The sequence below is a fragment of the Cherax quadricarinatus genome, chromosome 48 (assembly GCF_038502225.1).
Source record: "Cherax quadricarinatus isolate ZL_2023a chromosome 48, ASM3850222v1, whole genome shotgun sequence".
Lineage (NCBI taxonomy): Eukaryota > Metazoa > Arthropoda > Malacostraca > Decapoda > Parastacidae > Cherax > Cherax quadricarinatus.
Genome location: NC_091339.1, coordinates 22,595,378 through 22,615,565, shown reverse-complemented (window position 1 = coordinate 22,615,565; position 20,188 = coordinate 22,595,378). Strand labels below are relative to the sequence as shown.

The following is a 20,188-nucleotide window of genomic DNA, read 5'->3' as shown; positions in this document are numbered from 1 at the left end:
ATCGCCGTTGCATTTTTTTTATAAATCTCGTTAGAAGTGTGTTGTCGAGGTAAGTTTAAAGGTACACAGATAACCCGCACGTAGAAGAGAGGAGCTTACGACGACGTTTCGGTCCGACTTGGACCATTTACAAAGTCGCACTTTGTAAATGGTCCAAGTCGGACTGAAACATCGTAAGCTTTTCTCTTCTATGTGCGGGTTATTTGTATATCGTTCCAGTCACGGTATTGTGCCTTTTTTTGCTGTTAAGTTTAAAGGTAGCCAACGTATCCACTTACACCCAAACCCACTCACTGTTACACTGTTTCCACCAACTCCAATGACATAAACTTATGTTTATATCACGTTATAACAGCATTAGCAAATACAGCCCCTTCCTCAGCCACTCCAGCAACCCATGCCAAGAGTAACAACCCACTCCAACTGTTCACACCAAGAGTAACATCCCAGTCTAAGAGCCCATACCAAGAGTAACAACCCACAGCAAAAACCTACACCAAGAGTAACAACCCACAGCAACAACCTACACCAAGAGTAACAACCCACAGCAACAACCTACACCAAAAGTAACAACCTACACCAAAAGTAACAACCTACACCAAAAGTAACAACCCACACCAACAACCTACATCAAAAGTAACAACTCACACCAACAACCTACACCAAAAGTAACAATCCACACCAACAACCTTCACCAAAAGTAACAACCCATTCCAACACACTACACCAAGAGTAACAACCCACACCAACACCCTACACCAAGAGTAACAACCCACACCAACACCCTACACCAAGAGTAACACCCACACCAACACCCTACTCCAAGAGTAACAACCCACACCAACACCCTACACCAAGAGTAACAACCCACACCAACGACCCACTCCAATAGCCCAAACCAACACTACACATTAAAACAATATCCCAAACAGCAGATCGAGCGCTGCAGTAGGTCGACAAAACTGTGGCAGAGATGGAGCCGCCAGGGCCAATATTATATCCCAGCTTCAGATCCCTGCTCGCTTGACATTAACTCTGGCCAGACTGGACAGCTTCCGTCCAGTACGTACGCTGCTCCAAGCACCCGGATACTAAAATTTACTACTCCTGCAACGCTTCTGTCCCAGCAAGTCTCGTTTAGGGGCTCCTGCTCTATTATCTCGCTTCTTTAGACCGAAGTAGAATTAATTACGCTGTAATTAGTCCTTCTCAGTACACAGTCTCAATGTAGAGTGTACAATGTTTTTTTTTTACCTGTATTTTCCATTTATTTTCATGATTCCCCTTTGTTCCTTTGACTTGTATGTCATGCCTTTCGTTTCTTGTCTTTTCTTCCGACACCGATTCTTCTTCAGTCTTCGTGCCTAGTCTTCTGGTTTTCACCCGTTCATTCTTTTCTTTACCCACTTACATTCACAGGTTACACTGACACGTCTATTCCTCAGTGTTTTATTAACTAAACAGCTAATTAAATTTTCCCACATTCTGTTCTACAACCTTCGCTTTACAAAGACGTTTTCCATACGCTTTTGTTTCATTAACTTCGTGTTTATTTATATATTCCACATTCTTTGTTTCTCAGAATTCTTTATATACCATATACTGAATAGTTTCATAGTATTGTTTATATGCCATATACTCCAAACTTTTTTTCTAACTGCCTAGGTTATATAATCAGAATTTGCTCCACAGCCATCGTTAGATAACCGTATATACAAACAATTTATTCCACTGCCTTTTATTTTTAACCCTTGTGATCGCTTGTTTCCAAATATTAACTTATGATTATTGTTCCATATTCTGTTTCAAACCAAACATTCATAACTCACTTTTTCACACTTCTCTACAAATCTGAAGGTATTTCGTTAATGAACTCTCATTCTAGGATTTCTATTTCAAACCTTTTCATTTATTCTGTACCTCTTGTTACAGACGTCAAATTCCAGACCTCTGATTCTGTATCTCATCATCCAGTTATGTTATTCCAGGTTCAGTGTACCAGACTCTTTTTAAAAATATATAGTTTCCAAACTTCTGCTCTATAATGCTAGTTAAAAAATTTAATTTCTAGAACACTTGTTCCAGATTTATGTTCTGAAATCTCTTATTCCAGTATTTTTATCGTTGGGGATATATTTATCGTTCCGGGTCTCTCTCTCTCTCTCTCTCTCTCTCTCTCTCTCTCTCTCTCTCTCTCTCTCTCTCTCTCTCTCTCTCTCTCTCTCTCTCTCTCTCTCTCTCTCTCACTCTCTCACTCTCTCTCTCTCTCTCTCTCTCTCTCTCTCTCTCTCTCTCACTTTATAATCCATCTTGAGGTCTCTTATTCTCTAGGCCTCATTCTGTGAGAGTCAGAGGAATTCTTTAGACGTCATTCTCTAGTTCTCTCATTCCCTTGGCTACTTCTCATCCCACGTCCCATGCATTAAGTTCTTCCATTCCAGAGCCTCGGGCACGGACCCAAGCATTCCAACGCTTCGCTCCTACAACCAGCAGAGCCTAAAACTTTCTTCTGACAGTCAAATATTGTTTTAGAGCGTGATGAAGCATGGAGTATGCTCGCTATGTGAGGCCTTCTCGGAGACGAAGCGCAAAAAAAAGAATAGCTATTCATTGCTACTCTGGGTTTAATGAGAAATTTCATTTATGATTTACGGAGTAAGAAGGAAAGGGCGAGCAAGTGAATTCAGTTTCGCTTTAGGATATAATACCCTCGTCTTGGATTCTCATAAAGATACGATATCCAAAAGAGTATTTGTTTCGGCGTCATATTGAACATCATCTTAGCTTCAAGGAAAGTCTGAGGCATCTTCGTATAAATAGTTACAGAATACTATAATAACAACGTCAGATTCCATGCCCTGCAGTTTTTCAGATGTATATTATATAGCATCCAGTTCATACTCGAAAATATATATATATATATTGAGATTTTTATGATTTCATAATTGTTGCTAAACTGAAATAATCCAGGAACTTTATTTTGTTAAACCTAATCAACCAGTGTCAATTTCTTGTTTATTGGCGGTAGCTTTAAAAGTAAGTTTGTTGATATCCCGCGTGTACGCAGGTTACGGACCTCCCCAAGATTTACTCCTCAGGAAAAAACAATGAAATATTATGCAGAGTCTAAGTGAATTGAGTTATTTTATATTATATAGACTTTAACAAGGTTAAAATAAGTCAAGTTGCTATGTTACCCTTGGTACAAGACACAAAAATGGCTAATGAAAAGTTTGCATTAGTTTATGTTATTGTTTTCTTTTAGCAGGAAGAGGACGTGAATAGATTTTCAGGTGTCTGGCTCTTTAAGTAATAAATCTGAGGCTGGAGGATCGAGTCCCCACTACTCCTTTCGCCTATAATAGTCAATAAAGGTTTAGTTCTTCTTCAAATATAACCCTCCCCTCCCATTGAGAATGTTTAATTAAAATGTTCTTGATTGCGTAGAGAGTGTGGGAAGTATGTCACTGGGAAAGAAGTGTCTGTACTCTCGTATCCAGTAACATAAATACTAGGACAGGTCAACTACCCTATACTGTGTTCACTGAGTCTTACATTGTTTGTATGGTTGATTAGCGTGTACTATTGGTATGAGTTAAACTGCCTTTTCTCAAGGTTTATGATAAAATAGTTTGTGAAAAAAAGGTCAGCAGCAACATTAGAAGTAAGAAACATATATGCAGCACCAAGAGAGAGAGAGAGAAGAGGGGGAGCAGGCAACAATGGTAGTGGAAAGGAGGAATAAGAGTGGTGTTTCACACTGTGGTTCTGGTGAGAGGCGCCTAACAATAACCAGTGACTCCACCACTTTGCAGCAGCCACAGTTTTATTCTGAAAATAATAACGCAGCACTTGTTTCAGAGACAGCAGACGAAACTGGCCAGTGAAACAGCACCATGAAAATTACTGTGATTTAATGAACATTCCTACACACACACACACACACACACACACACACACACACACACACACACACACACACACACACACACACACACACACACACACACACACACAGTATTTCTTCAGTCATAGAGTCGTCAGGAAGTGGAATAGCCTAGCAAGTGACGTAGTGGAGGCAGGAACCATACATAGCTTTAAGACGAGGTATGACGAAGCTCAGGAAGCAGAGGGAGGACCTAGTAGCGATCAGTGAAGAGGCGGGGCCAGGAGCTGAGTTTCGACCCCTTCAACCACAGTTAGGTGAGTACAGTTAGGTGAGTGCACACACACACATCGTTCAGGACCCTGTACACTGTAAATGTTAGGCCCATGTTGGAGTATGCGGCACCAGTTTGGAACCCACACCTAGCCATGCACGTAAAGAAACTAGAGAAAGTGCAAAGGTTTGCAACAAGACTAGTCTCAGAGCTGAGGGGTATGTCCTACGAGGAGAGGTTAAGGGAAATGGACCTGACGACACTGGAGGACAGGAGAGATAGGGGGGACATGATAACGACATATAAAATACTGAGAGGAATTGACAAGGTGGATAGAGACAGAATGTTCCAGAGACTTGACACAGCAACAAGGGGACACAGTTGCAAATTGAAGACTCAGATGAATCACAGAGATGTTAGGAAGTATTTCTTCAGTCACAGGGTAGTCAAAAAGTGGAAAAGTTTGGGAAGGTATGTAGTGAAGGCAGGATCCATATATAGCTTTAAGCAGAGGTATGATAAAGCTCATAGTGCAGGGAGAATGACCCAGTAGCGGCCAGTGAAGAGGCGGGGCCAGGAGCTGACTCGTCCCCTGCAACCACAACTAGGTGAGTCCAACTAGGTGAACACACACACACACACACACACACACACACACACAAGAGCTGAAGGAGGCGTGGGAGTCACAATGGACATATAGGAAGGTTGTCTTTTCAAACCCAGGATTAATTCCCCTGAGTGGCTGTGACAGACTCACTGATGTTTCCTTTGTTTGTCTTTCTACCCCGGGGGTGAGGGGCTACCATGATAGTCTCCTAGTCTTCCTACACCGGGGGTGAGGGGCTACCATGATAGTCTCCTAGTCTTCCTACACCGGGGGTGAGAGGCTACCATGATAGTCTCCTAGTCTTCCTACACCGGGGGTGAGGGGCTACCATTATAGTCTCCTAGTCTTCCTACACCGGGGGTGAGGGGCTACCATGATAGTCTCCTAGTCTTCCTACCCCAGGGTTGAATGGCTACCATGATAGTCTCCTTGTCTTCCTACCCCGGGGGTGAGGGGGTACCATGATAGTCTCCTTGTCTTCCTACCCCGGGGGTGACGGGCTACCATGATGGTCTCATAGCCATCCTACAATGGGGTGAGGAGCTACCACAGTGGTCTCCTAGTCTTCCTACCTCTGGGGGCGAGAAGCCATCACAGTGGTCTCCTAGTCTTCCTACCACTGGGGTGAGGAGCCACCACAGTGGTCTTCTAGTCTCCCTACCACTGGGGTTAAGAGCCACTACAGTGGTCTCCTAGTCTTCCTACTACTGGGATGAGGAGCCACCACAATGGTCTCCTAGCCTTCCTACAACTGAGGCGAGGAGCCACCAAAGAGGTCTCCTAGCCTATCTACCTTTGGGGGTGAGAAGCCACCACAGTGGTCTCCTAGTCTTCCTACCACTAGGGTGAGAAGCCACCACAGTGGTCTCCTAGTCTTCCTACCACTAGTTTGAGAAGCCACCACAGTGGTCTCCTAGCCTTCCTACCACGGGTGAGGAGCCACCACAGTGGTCTCCTAGCCTTCCTACCACTGGAGTGAGGAGCCACCACAGTGGTCTCCTAGTCTTCCTACCCCTGGGGTGAGGAGCCACCACAGTGGTCTCCTGGCCTTCCTACCACTAGGGTGAGGAGCCTCTACAGTGATCTCCTAGTCTTCCTACCACTGGGGTGAGGAGCCACCACAGTGGTCTCCTGGCCTTTCTACCACTGGGGTGAGGAGCCACCCCAGCGGTCTCCTAGCCTTCCTACCACTGTGGTGAGGAGCCACTGCAGTGGTCTCCTAGTCTTCCTACCACTGGGGTGAGGAGCCACCACAGTGGTCTCCTGGCCTTTCTACCACTAGGGTGAGGAGCCACCACAGTGGTCTCCTGGCCTTCTTACCACTGGGGTGAGGAGCCACCACAGTGGTCTCTTAGCCTTCCTACCACTGGGGTGAGGAGCCACCACAGTAGACTCCTAGCCTTCCTACCACTGGGGTGAGGAGCCACCACAGTTTTCTCCTAGTCTTCCTACCACTGGGGTGAGGAGTCACCACAGTGGTCTCCTAGCCTTCCTACCACTGGGGTGAGGAGCCACCACAGTGCTCTCCTAGCCTTCCTACCACTGGGGTGAGGAGCCACCACAGTGGTCTCCTGGCCTTTCTACCACTGGAGTGAGGAGCCACCACAGCGGTCTCCTAGCCTTCCTACCACTGTGGTGAGGAGCCACTACAGTGGTCTCCTAGTCTTCCTACCACTGGGGTGAGGAGCCACCACAGTGGTCTCCTGGCCTTTCTACCACTAGGGTGAGGAGCCACCACAGTGGTCTCCTGGCCTTCTTACCACTGGGGTGAGGAGCCACCACAGTGGTCTCTTAGCCTTCCTACCACTGGGGTGAGGAGCCACCACAGTAGACTCCTAGCCTTCCTACCACTGGGGTGAGGAGCCACCACAGTTTTCTCCTAGTATTCCTACCACTGGGGTGAGGAGTCACCACAGTGGTCTCCTAGCCTTCCTACCACTGGGGTGAGGAGCCACCACAGTGCTCTCCTAGCCTTCCTACCACTGGGGTGAGGAGCCACCACAGTGGTCTCCTAGCCTTCCTACCACTGGGGTGAGGAGCCGCCACTGGTCTCCTAGCCTTCCTACCACTGGGGTGAGGAGCCACCACTGGTCTCCTAGTCTTCCTACCACTGGGGTGAGGAGCCACCACAGTGGTCTCCTAGCCTTCCTACCACTGGGGTGAGGATCCACCACTGGTCTCCTAGCCTTCCTACCACTGGGGTGAGGAGCCACCACAGTGGTCTCCTAGCCTTCCTACCACTGGGGTGAGGAGCCATCAAAGTGGTCTCCTAGCCTTCCTACCACTGGGGTGAGGAGCCACCACAGTGGCCTCCTGGCCTTCTTACCACTGGGGTGAGGAGCCACCACAGTGGTCTCTTAGCCTTCCTACCACTGGGGTGAGGAGCCACCACAGTAGACTCCTAGCCTTCTTACCACTGGGGTGAAGAGCCACCACAATTTTCTCCTAGTCTTCCTACCATTGGGGTGAGGAGTCACCACAGTGGTCTCCTAGCCTTCCTACCACTGGGGTGAGGAGCCACCACAGTGGTCTCCTAGCCTTCCTACCACTGGGGTGAGGAGCCACCACAGTGGTCTCCTAGCCTTCCTACCACTGGGGTGAGGAGCCGCCACTGGTCTCCTAGCCTTCCTACCACTGGGGTGAGGAGCCACCACTGGTCTCCTAGCCTTCCTACCACTGGGGTGAGGAGCCACCACAGTGGTCTCCTAGCCTTCCTACCACTAGGGTGAGGATCCGCCACTGGTCTCCTAGCCTTCCTACCACTGGGGTGAGGAGCCACCACAGTGGTCTCCTAGCCTTCCTACCACTGGGGTGAGGAGCCATCAAAGTGGTCTTCTAGCCTTCCTACCACTGGGGTGAGGAGCCACCACAGTGGTCTCCTAGCCTTCCTACCACTGGGGTGAGGAGCCACCACAGTGGTCTCCTAGCCTTCCTACCACTGGGGTGAGGAGCCACCACAGTGGTCTCCTAGCCTTCCTACCACTGGGGTGAGGAGCCACCACAGTGGTCTCCTAGCCTTCTCATTCCATTCCCTGAAATAAAGATAACATTGGTTCTCCATTAAAATCAGGGAAAAGCGCTAAATCCTTAGGGGTCATACAACATAATGGAAATGGGAGGCAGTCAGGTTCACTCCAAGGGGATAATAGTTCCACTTCCTTGAATCAAGAGCTCTCTTTGGACCTTCACTGACTTTAATATTCAGTTACATTTTCAAAAGCTCAATTGATATGTTTATTTTTTTAAATATTTTTTTTGTAGTTCATTAGGATTGTTGTAATTATGTTTTTTATTGCTTTGTCTTACTTTATTATAGTGTGTAAACCATCCATTGTTTACTCTAGATGTTCCATATTATTTAGACTGAACAGCTCTCCAGGATTATCAGATCTCCAGGACTATCAGATCTCCAGGACTATCAGATCTCCAGGACTATCAGATCTCCAGGACTATCAGCTCTCCGGGACTATCAGATCTCCAGGATTATCAGATCTCCAGGACTATCAGATCTCCAGGACTATCAGATCTCCAGGACTATCAGATCTCCAGGACTATCAGATCTCCAGGACTATCAGCTCTCCGGGACTATCAGCTCTCCGGGACTATCAGATCTCCAGGATTATCAGATCTCCAGGACTATCAGATCTCCAGGACTATCAGATCTCCAGGACTATCAGATCTCCAGGATTATCAGATCTCCAGGACTATCAGCTCTCCAGGATTATCAGGTCTCCAGGACTATCATCTCTCCAGGACTATCAGCTCTCCAGGACTATCAGATCTCCAGGACTATCAGATCTCCAGGACTATCAGCTCTCCTGGATTATCAGGTCTCCAGGACTATCATCTCTCCAGGACTATCAGCTCTCCAGGACTATCAGATCTGAAGGACTATCAGCTCTCCAAGATTATCAGATCTCTAGGATTATCAGGTCTCCAGGACTATCAGATCTCCAGGACTATCAGATCTCCAGGACTATCAGCTCTCCAGGATTATCAGGTCTCCAGGACTATTATCTCTCCAGGACTATCGGCTCTCCAGGACTATCAGGTCTCCAGGACTATCAGCTCTCCAGGATTATCAAATCTCCAGGATTATCAGGTCTCCAGGACTATCAGATCTCCAGGACTATCAGCTCTCCAGGATTATCAGATCTCCAGGACTATCAGCTCTCCAGGATTATCAGGTCTCCAGGACTATCAGCTCTCCAGGACTATCAGGTCTCCAGGATTATCAGCTCTCCAGGACTAGCAGCTCTCCAGGACTATCAGCTCTCCAGGACTATCAGCTCTCCAGGACTATCAGCTATCCAGGATTGTCAGGTCTCTAGGACTATCAGGTCTCCAGGACTATCAGGTCTCCTGGTCAATCAGGTCTCCAAGACCACCACATCTGGTTCTTCAGGTCGTTTTGTCCATTCGTTTTCTTTGTCCATCAGGTTTCCTGGTCCATCAGGTCGTACCAGCTCAGGTCTTCTCAGGTCCAGACATGCATATTATGCTGTGGGTTTTTCTCTGCCTTTGTGTGCAAGGATGGATTAGTGCTTGTCTAGCTAATGACGTTGGGAGTGGTAAAGTAATTACCTCGATGCTGAGAGGGACGAGAGAGAGAGAGAGAGAGAGAAAGAGAGTAAAGGGAAGAAAAGACAGACAGCAAAGGACTTGGAAGTTTACTTGAGGCTATTTGTTGAGAAGATAGCTAGACCACTGTCTAGCTAGATTAAGAACTGTCGTGTATTATCTAAATGTATGAATTAAGGATGGAAAGATGGAAATATAGGTAGAAAGACAGATAGAGCGAGGGGGAGAGAGAGAGAGAAAAAAAAGTAAACAGGGATCGAACGAAAGATAAAGGCATATTATATTTATACGAACCTCTAAACCGGTGGTATAAGCTTTATAGTCAGTCCCCTGAGAGTCTGCCTCACGAGAGCAGCTGACTTAGTACTAAATACAAAATAGACCCGTTGTAAAGCAGAGATGCATTAATTGTTTGTAACGGCTTGACAAAGCTCCTGGAGAGCGAAACGTTGCCACAATAAAATATCGCATTACCTGCACTTGTGTCATTTTACCTAACATTGATTAAGTACACTAGAAGGCAAGGTGTTGTCTTCCTACCCTTCATATGTAAGAGGAATTACCGACAGACTCTGAAAGTCTCTTCAAGGGAAGACTTGGTAGGTTCCTTCAAGCAGTTCCTGATCAGCCAGGCTGTGGTTCCTTGTCTACCAGGTTGACGTTTAGTAGATAAGGATTTACACACAGAGAGAGGTGTTCAGTCTCAGTGTACATACACGGAGAGTTTACTTTAATCCACATTTGGACTGGTGGTCATTAGGTGACGTGCAGCCTGAATGACATGCAGTCTTAATGACATGCAGCCTTAAAGACATGCTGTCTCAAATGATCTACCAGGTAGGTAGATCATTGTTAGTGTGTTGTAGTGACGACACACTTGTGCAACATTTGGGAATATTTATTGAGGAAATGTTTCGCCAGCAAATGGCTTCTTCAGTCCAATAAAGAGAACTTTAGAAGATGAGAAGGATTTTGAGGTAATCAGTCCTTCAACCTGGAGTCGAAGTGTTCAGTTCATCAATTTTGAGAAATGTATAGCATATGCGGGGAGAAGTGGCTTGTATGTTGCATTCAGGTGAGTTGACGCAAGAGGAGCCGGAATCACCAGTGGAAAAAAATCCACAAACGTGATGTAAATTCTTCAACTTGTCTGTTTTGTAAACCATTTACATCTTGTCATACGTTTTTATTTACACGATACAAGCTTAGCTAACTTGGCAAAGATTGTTTGACTTGCTACAGCAGCTGACTTGCCACCAGGAGGCCTGGTCACAGACCGGGCCGCGGGAGCGTTGACCCCCGGAACTCTCTCCAGGTAAACGTCAGGTAAACCAAACAGCGCATCTCTCGCGCTTGGCAGACGAAAGATCGAACTTCAACGACTCCCTGCGCTGATTATTAACATAGCCAGGAGGAAAACACTAAACCCGTAGGGAGTTATAAAGCACATGGGAAGTGGGAAGCAATGAGGCTCGATCCAAGGAAGGGAAGTTTACTTTCAATTTCTTGGATAACGAGTCTATTACTGGCATCATTGCACCTTCACTGGAGGTCCTCTTGTTCAATAACTTATATATATATATATATATATATATATATATATATATATATATATATATATATATATATATATATATAGTAATAACAACAGCAATATTTGTAATAACAACAGCAATATTTGTAATAATAATAATAATAATAATAATAATAATAATAATATAATTCCTCCCAAGCTTTGCGAAGGCAATTTATTGTATTAGTGATAAATACTAGTAGCTAATGTTAAGCTAACCTTACATATAATGTTGAAGATTAAGCTATATTCTGGTACGGTGATTTGAGTGAAGTTAGAATACGTTGCTGTGTTAGTACGCTCAGGCGTGTGTGTACTCACCTAGTTGTACTCACCTAGTTGAGGTTGCGGGGGTCGAGTCCGAGCTCCTGGCCCCGCCCCTTCACTGATCGCTACTAGGTCACTCTCCCCGAGCCGTGAGCTTTATCATACCTCTGCTTAAAGCTATGTATGGATCCTGCCTCCACTACATCGCTTCCCAAACTATTCCACTTACTGACTACTCTGTGGCTGAAGAAATACTTCCTAACATCCCTGTGATTCATCTGTGTCTTTAGCTTCCAACTGTGTCCCCTTGTTGCTGTGTCCAAACTCTGGAACATCCTGTCTTTGTCCACCTTGTCAATTCCCCTCAGTATTTTGTATGTCGTTATCATGTCCCCCCTATCTCTCCTGTCCTCCAGTGTCGTCAGGTTGATTTCCCTTAACCTCTCCTCGTAGGACATACCTCTTAGCTCTGGGACTAGTCTTGTTGCAAACCTTTGCACTTTCTCTAGTTTCTTTACGTGCTTGGCTAGGTGTGGGTTCCAAACTGGTGCCGCATACTCCAATATGGGCCTAACGTATACGGTGTACAGGGTCCTGAACGATTCCTTATTAAGATGTCGGAATGCTGTTCTGAGGTTTGCTAGGCGCCCATATGCTGCAGTAGTTATTTGGTTGATGTGCGCTTCAGGAGATGTGCCTGGTGTTATACTCACCCCAAGATCTTTTTCCTTGAGTGAGGTTTGTAGTCTCTGACCCCCTAGACTGTATGTGTGTGTATGTGTGTGTGTATGTGTGTGTGTGTGTGTATGTATATGTGTGTATGTGTGTGTGCGTACTCACCTATTTGTACTCACCTATTTGTGGTTGCAGGGGTCGAGTCCTAGCTCCTGGCCCAGCCTCTTCACCGGTTGCTACTAGGCCCTCTCTCTCCCCGCTCCATGAGCTTTATCAAACCTCGTCTTAAAACTGTGTATGGTTCCTGCCTCCACTACGTCATTTTCTAGGCTATTCCACTGCCTTACAACTCTATGACTGAAGAAATACTTCCTAATATCTCTCTGACTCATTTGTGTCTTCAACTTCCAATTGTGGCCTCTTGTTTCTGTGTCCCCTCCCTGGATCATCCTGCCTTTGTCCACCTTGTCTATTCCACGCAGTATTTTATATGTCGTTATCATGTCTCCCCTGACCCTCCTGTCCTCCAGTGTCGTCAGGCCGATTTCCCTTAATCTTTCTTCATAGGACATTCCCCTTAGCTCTGGAACTAACCTTGTGGCAAACCTTTGTACTTTCTCTAGTTTCTTGACGTGCTTTATCAAGTGCGGGTTCCAAACAGGTGCTGCATACTCCAGTATGGGCCTGACATACACGGTGTACAGTGTCTTGAACGATTCCTTACTAAGGTATCGGAATGCTGTTCTCAGGTTTGCCAGGCGCCCATATGCTGCAGCAGTTATCTGATTGATGTGTGCTTCCGGAGACATGCTCGGTGTTATACTCACCCCAAGATCTTTCTCCTTGAGTGAAGTTTGCAGTCTTTGGCCACCTAGCCTATACTCTGTCTGTGGTCTTCTGTGCCCTTCTCCTATCTTCATGACTTTGCATTTGGCAGGATTAAATTCGAAAAGCCATTTGCTGGACCAGGTGTCCAGTCTGTCCAGGTCTCTTTGAAGTCCTGCCTGGTCCTCATCAGATTTAATTCTCCTCATTAACTTCACATCATCTGCAAACAGGGACACTTCTGAGTCTAACCCTTCCATCATGTCGTTCACATATACCAAAAATAGCACTGGTCCTAGGACCGACCCCTGTGGGACCCCGCTCGTCACAGGTGCCCACTGTGATACATCATTACGTACCATGACTCGTTGTTGCCTCCTTGTCAGGTATTCTCTGATCCATTGCAGTGCCCTTCCTGTTATATGCGCCTGATGCTCTAGCTTCTGCACTAATCTCTTGTGAGGAACTGTGTCAAAGGCCTTCTTGCAGTCCAAGAAGATGCAATCAACCCACCCCTCTCTCTCGTGTCTTACTTCTGTTATTTTATCATAAAACTCCAGAAGGTTTGTGACACAGGATTTGCCTTCCGTGAATCCGTGCTGGTTGGCATTTATACTCTTGTTCCGTTCCAGGTGCTCCACCACTCTCCTCCTGATAATCTTCTCCATAATTTTGCATACTATACACGTCAATGACACAGGTCTATAGTTTAGTGCCTCTTTTCTGTCTCCTTTTTTAAAAATGGGAACTACATTTGCCATCTTCCATACCTCAGGTAGTTGCCCAGTTTCCAGGTACGTGTTGAAGATTGTGGTAAGTGGCACGCACAACATATCTGTTCCCTCTCTAAGGACCCACGGGGAGATGTTGTACGGTCCCACTGCCTTTGAGGTATCGATGTCCCTTAGCAGTTTCTTCACCTCCTCCTCATCTATATGTATGTCGTCCAACACTTGTTGGTGTATTCCTTGCTGGTGTCCACATCTGATCTGTCCCCCCAGAGTCCTTCCTGTTTCTACTGTAAATACTTCCTTAAATCTCGTGTTGAGCTCCTGACATACCTCTTGATCGTTTCTTGTGAGTTCTCCACCTTCTTTCCTCAGCCTTATCACCTGGTCCTTGACTGTTGTCTTCCTCCTAATGTGGCTATACAGCAGTTTCGGGTCAGATTTGACTTTCGATGCTATGTCGTTTTCATACTATCGCTGGGCCTCCCTCCTTATCTGTGCATACTCGTTTCTGGCTCTTCTACTAATCTCCTTGTTTTCCTGGGTCCTATGCCTCCTGTACCTTTTCCATTCTCTGTTGCACTTAGTTTTTGCCTCCCTACACCTTCGGGTAAACCAAGGACTCGTTTTGGTCTTCCTATTATTTCTGTTTTCCTTGGGAACAAAACTTTCCTCTGCCTCCTTGCACTTTGTTGCCACATATTCCATCATCTCGTGTACTGATTTTCCTACCATTTCTCTGTCCCACTGAACCTCCTGCAGGAAAGTTTTGGTCTTCCTATTATTTCTGTTTCCCTTGGGAACAAAACTTTCCTCTGCCTCCTTGCACTTTGTTGCCACATATTCCATCATCTCGTGTACTGATTTTCCTACCATTTCTCTGTCCCACTGAACCTCCTGCAGGAAGTTTCTCATACCTGTGTAGTCCCCCCTTTTATAGTTTGGCCTGTCCCCTTCAGTTCCTGTTACCTTCTCCACTTGTAACTCTACTATATAATCAAAACTCTGAACAACGTGATCGCTAGCTCCAAGGGGCCTCTCGTAAGTGATGTCCTCAATGTCTGAACTGCTCAGGGTGAACACAAGATCCAGTCTTGCTGGCTCATCCTCCCCTCTCTCTCTCTGGTTGTGTCCCTGACATGTTGATGCATGAGGTTTTCAAGTACCACATCCATCATCTTGGCTCTCCATGTTTCGGGACCCCCATGTGGCTCCAGGTTTTCCCAGTCGATCTCCCTGTGGTTGAAATCGCCCATTACCAGTAACTTTGCTCTGCTCGAGTGAGCTCTTCTTGCCACCTCAGCCAGTGTGTCCACCATCACCCTGTTGTTTTCTTCGTACTCCTCTCTTGGCCTCCTGCAGTTCTGTGGTGGGTTATACATCACTCCAATGACTACTTTATGTTCTCCGGACTGAATTGTACCTACAATGTAGTCTCTTTCTCCAATCATGTCCATGCCTTCCATTTCCTCAAATCCCCATCGGTGTTTTATGAGCAGTGCAACCCCTCCTCCCCCTCTACTCCTTCTATCTTTCCTCAGGATCTGATATTCCATTGGGAAGATTGTGTCTGTTATTGTCTCAGCGAGTTTTGTTTCTGTGACTGCTATGATATCTGGGGATTTTTCACTGATTCTTTCGTTCCACTCCTCATGTTTATTCGTTATTCCATCCGCGTTTGTGTACCAAACTTTCAGTTTCTTTTCTGTCATTGTGGTCATGCAAGAATATTGGGGTTGGGGGAGCGAGAGCCTTGGTGGGGGCCTATATGGGGTTGTGGTGTAGGTGGGGTTTGTGATGATGGGGGTGGGGTCAGAATGCCCATAAGGGACAGCTGTTGGGGTGAGGTTTGTGATGATGGGGGTGGGGTCAGAATGCCCATAAGGGACAGCTGTTGGGGTGAGGTTTGTGATATGGGGGTTGGTGGCAGAGGGAACAGTGAGTGGGTTGTAGTATAGGTTGCTCACTTGCGTTGGGAATGTCGCGGTTGGAGTCTTTTGGTGGGAGATTCTGTGGGGTGTGTTTGCGTGTGTGCGTGTGTGTGTGTGTGTGTGTATGTGTGTATGTGTGTATGTGTGTGTATGTGTGTGTGTGTGTGTGTATGTGTGTGTGTGTGTGTGTGTGTGTGTGTGTGTGTGTGTGTGTGTGTGTGTGTGTGTGTGTGTGTGTGTGTGTGTGTGTGTGTGTGTGTGTGTGTGTATGTGTGTGTGTGTGTGTATGTGTATATATATATGTGTGTGTGTGTGTGTGTGTGTATGTGTGCGTGTGTGTGTGTGTGTGTGTGTATGTGTGTATGTGTGTGTGTATACTCACCTAATTGTACTCACCTAATTGTGGTTGCAGGGGTCGAGACTCAGCTCCTGGCCCCGCCTCTTCACTGATCGCTACTGGATCCTCTCTCTCTCTGCTTCCTGAGCTTTGTCATACCTCTTCTTAAAACTATGTATGGTTCCTGCCTCCACTACTTCGCTTGCTAGGCTATTCCACTCCCTGACAACTCTATGACTGAAGAAATACTTCCTAACGTCCCTGTGACTCGTCTGAGTCTTCAGCTTCCAGTTGTGACCCCTTGTCCCTGTGTCCCCTCTCTGGAACTTCCTATCTCTGTCCACCTTGTCTATTCCCCGCAGTATCTTGTATGTCGTTATCATGTCTCCCCTGACACTTCTGTCGTCAGTCCGATTTCTTTTAACCTTTCCTTGTACGACATTCCCCTGAGCTCTGGGACTAGCCTTGTTGCAAACCTTTGTACTTTCTCTAACTTCTTGACGTGCTTGACCAGGTGTGGGTTCGAGACTGGTGCTGCATACTCCAGTATGGGCCTAACATACACAGTGTACAGTGTCTTGAACGATTCCTTATTAAGGTATCGGAACGCTATTCTCGGGTTTGCCAGGCGCCCGTATGCTGCAGCGGTTATTTGGTTGATGTGTGCCTCCGGTGATGTGCTCGGTGTTATGGTCACCCCAAGGTCTTTCTCCCTGAGTGAGGTCTGTAGTCTTTGTCCACCTAGCCTATACTCTGTCTGCGGTCTTCTTTGCCCCTCCCCAGTCTTCATGACTTTGCATTTGGCTGGATTGAATTCGAGAAGCCAGTTGCTGGACCACATGTCCAGCCTGTCCAGGTCTCTTTGCAGTCCTGCCTCATCCTCGTCCGATTTAATTCTTCTCATCAACTTCACGTCATCTGCGAACAGGGACACTTCAGAGTCTATTCCTTCCATCATGTCGTTCACATATATCAAAAATAGCACTGGTCCTAGAACTGACCCCTGTGGGACCCCGCTCGTAACAGGCGCCCACTGTGATACCTCTTCACGTACCATGACTCGTTGCTGCCTCCCTGTCAGGTATTCTCTTATCCATTGCAGTGCCCTCCCTTTTACGTGCGCCTGATCCTCCAGCTTCTGCACTAATCTCTTGTGGGGAACTGTGTCAAAGGTCTTCCTGCAGTCTAGGAAAACGCAATCTACCCAACCCTCTCTCTCGTGTCTTACTTCTGTTACCTTGTCATAAAACTCCAGGAGGTTTGTGATACAAGATTTGCCTTCCATGAACTCATGCTGGTTTTCATTTATAATCTTGTTCCTTTCCAGGTGTTTGACCACTCTCCTCCTGATAATCTTCTCCATGACTTTGCACACAATACATGTCAGAGACACAGGTCTGTAGTTTAGTGCCTCGTTTCTGTTTCCTTTCTTAAATATGGGGACTACATTAGCTGTCTTCCATTTCTCAGGTAGTTGCCCAGTTTCAAGGGATGTGTTGAAGATTGTGGTTAGAGGCATGCACAGCATCTCTGCTCCTTCTCTAAGGACCCATGGGGAGATGTCCGGTCCCATCGCCTTTGAGGTGTCAAGGTCACTTAAGAGCTTCTTCACCTCCTCCTCAGTTGTTCGTATGTCATCCAACACTTGTTGGTATATTCCCTCTTGATGTTCCCTTCTGTGCTGTCTTCCCACAGTCCTTCCTGTCTCTACTGTAAAAACTTCCTTAAATCTCCTGTTCAGCTCCTCACATACCTCCTGATCATTTCTTGTGAGTTCTCCACCTTCTGTCCTTAATCTGATCACCTGGTCTTTGACTGTTGTCTTCCTCCTGATGTGGCTATACAACAGTTTCGGGTCAGTCTTGATTCTCGATGCTATGTCATTTTCATACTGTCGCTGGGCCTCCCTCCTTACCTGTGCGTACTCATTCCTGGCTCTGCGACTGATCTCCCTATTTTCGTGTGTTCTCTGCCTTCTGTACTTTTTCCATTCTCTATTGCACTTTGGTTTTGCCTCCTTACACCGTCGGGTAAACCAGGGGCTCGTTCTGGTCTTCCCATTGTTACTGTTGCCCTTGGGAATAAACCTTTGCACTGCCTCCTTGCATTTTGTTGTTACATATTCCATCATTTCATTTACTGGCTTTCCTGCCAGTTCTCTGTCCCACTGTACCTCCCGCAGGAAGTTCTTCAACCCTATGTAGTCCCCTCTTTTATAGTCAGGCTTTTCCCATTCAACTCCTGTTATTCTGTCCACTTGCAGCTATACTACGTATTCAAAGCACAGAACCACGTGGTCGCTAGCTCCTAGGGGACTCTCATACTTGATGTCCTCGAGATCTGAGCTGCCCAGGGTGAACACAAGGTCCAATCTTGCTGGTTCATCCTCCCCTCTCACTCTGGTAGTGTCCTTAACATGTTGGTGCATGAGGTTTTCCAGCACCACGTCCAACATCCTGGCTCTCCATGTTTCGGGACCCCCATGTGGCTCCAGGTTTTCCCAGTCAATCTCCCTGTGGTTGAAATCCCCCATAACCAGCAACTTTGCTCTGCTGGAGTGAGCTCTTCTTGCCACCTCAGCAAGTGTGTCCACCATTGCTCTGTTGTTCTCTTCATATTCCTCTCTTGGTCTCCTGCAGTTCTGTGGTGGATTATACATCACTGCAATGACCACTTTGTGTTCCCCAGACTGAAGTGTACCTGCTATGTAGTCTCTTTCTCCCGTCTCATCTATTCCTTCCATTTTCTCGAATTTCCATCTGTTTTTTACGAGCAGAGCAACCCCACCTCCCCCCCTGCCCCTTCTATCTTTCCTCATGATCTGGTATCCTGGTGGGAAGATTGCATCTGTTATTGTCTCCGTGAGTTTTGTTTCTGTAACTGCTATGATGTCTGGGGACTTCTCATTGATTCTTTCTTGCCATTCCTCATGTTTATTCGTTAATCCATCTGCATTTGTGTACCAAACCTTCAACTTCTGTTCTAATACTGTAACTGTGGTGCGGGGGTTGGAAACAGAGGGATCGGTGTGTGATGGTTGGTTTGGATTGTTCAGTTGCCTTGGGGGTGTCGTGGCTGGAGTCCTTCTGCAGGTGTTTCTGGGGGGTGCACTTGTCCTTCCATTTGATCCTGGGTTATTCTGCTCTCCTTTTTCATTTCCTCCCATTTCTCTTTTCCTTTTTGAACTCTCTCTTTTATTGTCTTCCTTTCGTCCTGTGTTCTGTCTCGATCGAGGTACACACTCCGGAACTCCTGCTTGCCTCTCAGCCATGCTTTCTCCTGCAGGATCATGGTTCGGGTTGATTCTGCCTTGAAAATTACTTTGAGAGGCCGATTCCTTTTCTTTGTGAACCACCCAATTCTCCGAAAATTTGCCACCTGGGTCATGTCCCCCTCGCCTATCACCTTCATGATATCTTCAATCGCTTTTTTCTCCTCCTGCTTTCTTTCATCATAAGTTTCCCCTTTAGCTTCGTCTAGCCCATAGACAAACACGGATCTCTCCCTTTCCACCTCCCACTGTGACTCCCATTGCATCCTCTGATGTGTTTTAGTTCCTTCCCGTGGAGTGTTCCTTTCTTCAGTCCCTTCCCTAGTTATGGCCCCTATGCTTCTTGGTTTATCCTTCCTGCTCACCTGCTCCTGGGCCCCACGGGTATCTGGTAAGGTCCTTGCAAATGTCCTAGTTCCTTCAATGTCTTCCAACCTCTCATTCTGTCCTAGTGTGCTCCCTGTCCTTGTTTTGGCCCCATGTGGGTTTGACAGGACCTCTGCATACAGTTTAGTTTCCATGCTTCCTTCAGACCTGTTGTCTGTGTTTGATGTAGCCATTGCCGATGCTACTTCTGTAATATCTTTGTCTCTGTGCTGTTTCAGATGTCTCAGCTCCTCTTCTAATCTCTCTGTCTTGATTTCTGCTGCTGTTGCCTGTTGCTTCCACCTTCTGCATTCTGCTGCTAACCTCTCTTCCATCTTCCTTTCCAGCTCATCTAGTCTCCTTCCCCAGTCTTCCTCCCTTTTTTTTGAGCTCTACCTCCCATTCCTCCCTCCCAGATTCGTCCTTGGAGCCCCTTGTCCTCATCCTGGTTAGGGGGAGGGGAATAGATGGTTAGGAGAGGGGATGGATGGTTGTGGGGGAGGGGGAGGATGGTTATTGGAGCTGTAGAGATTGTTGGGGGAGGGGGTTAGATGGTTTGAGGGTGAGAGGGGATGGATGGTTATGGGGGAGGGGGAGGATGGTTATTGGAGGGAGGGAGGTAGTTGGGGGAGTTAGACGGTTTGGGGAGGGGTTAGGTGGTTTGGGGGAGGGGTAGGTGGCTAAGGTGAGGTGGTTAGGGAAGGGGGAGGGGTGGTTAGGGGAGGGGGGTACGTGTTTGTGTCAAGTGTTTGTGTCAAGTGGTGGAGGGTGTGTGGGTGTGTGTGTGCGTGTGTGTGTGTGTGTGTGTGTGTGTGTGTGTGTGTGTGTGTGTATGTGCGTGTGTGTGTGCGTGTGTGTGTGTGGTGT

General features: G+C 46.8%; 1 protein-coding gene across 7 annotated transcripts in view; it reads right to left on the bottom strand.

The window, feature by feature from the left end:
- The window catches only part of LOC128696080 (lachesin), a 381,368-nt gene that overhangs the window by 243,617 nt on the left and 117,563 nt on the right, over nucleotides 1-20,188 (bottom strand). The window lies entirely within an intron of this gene.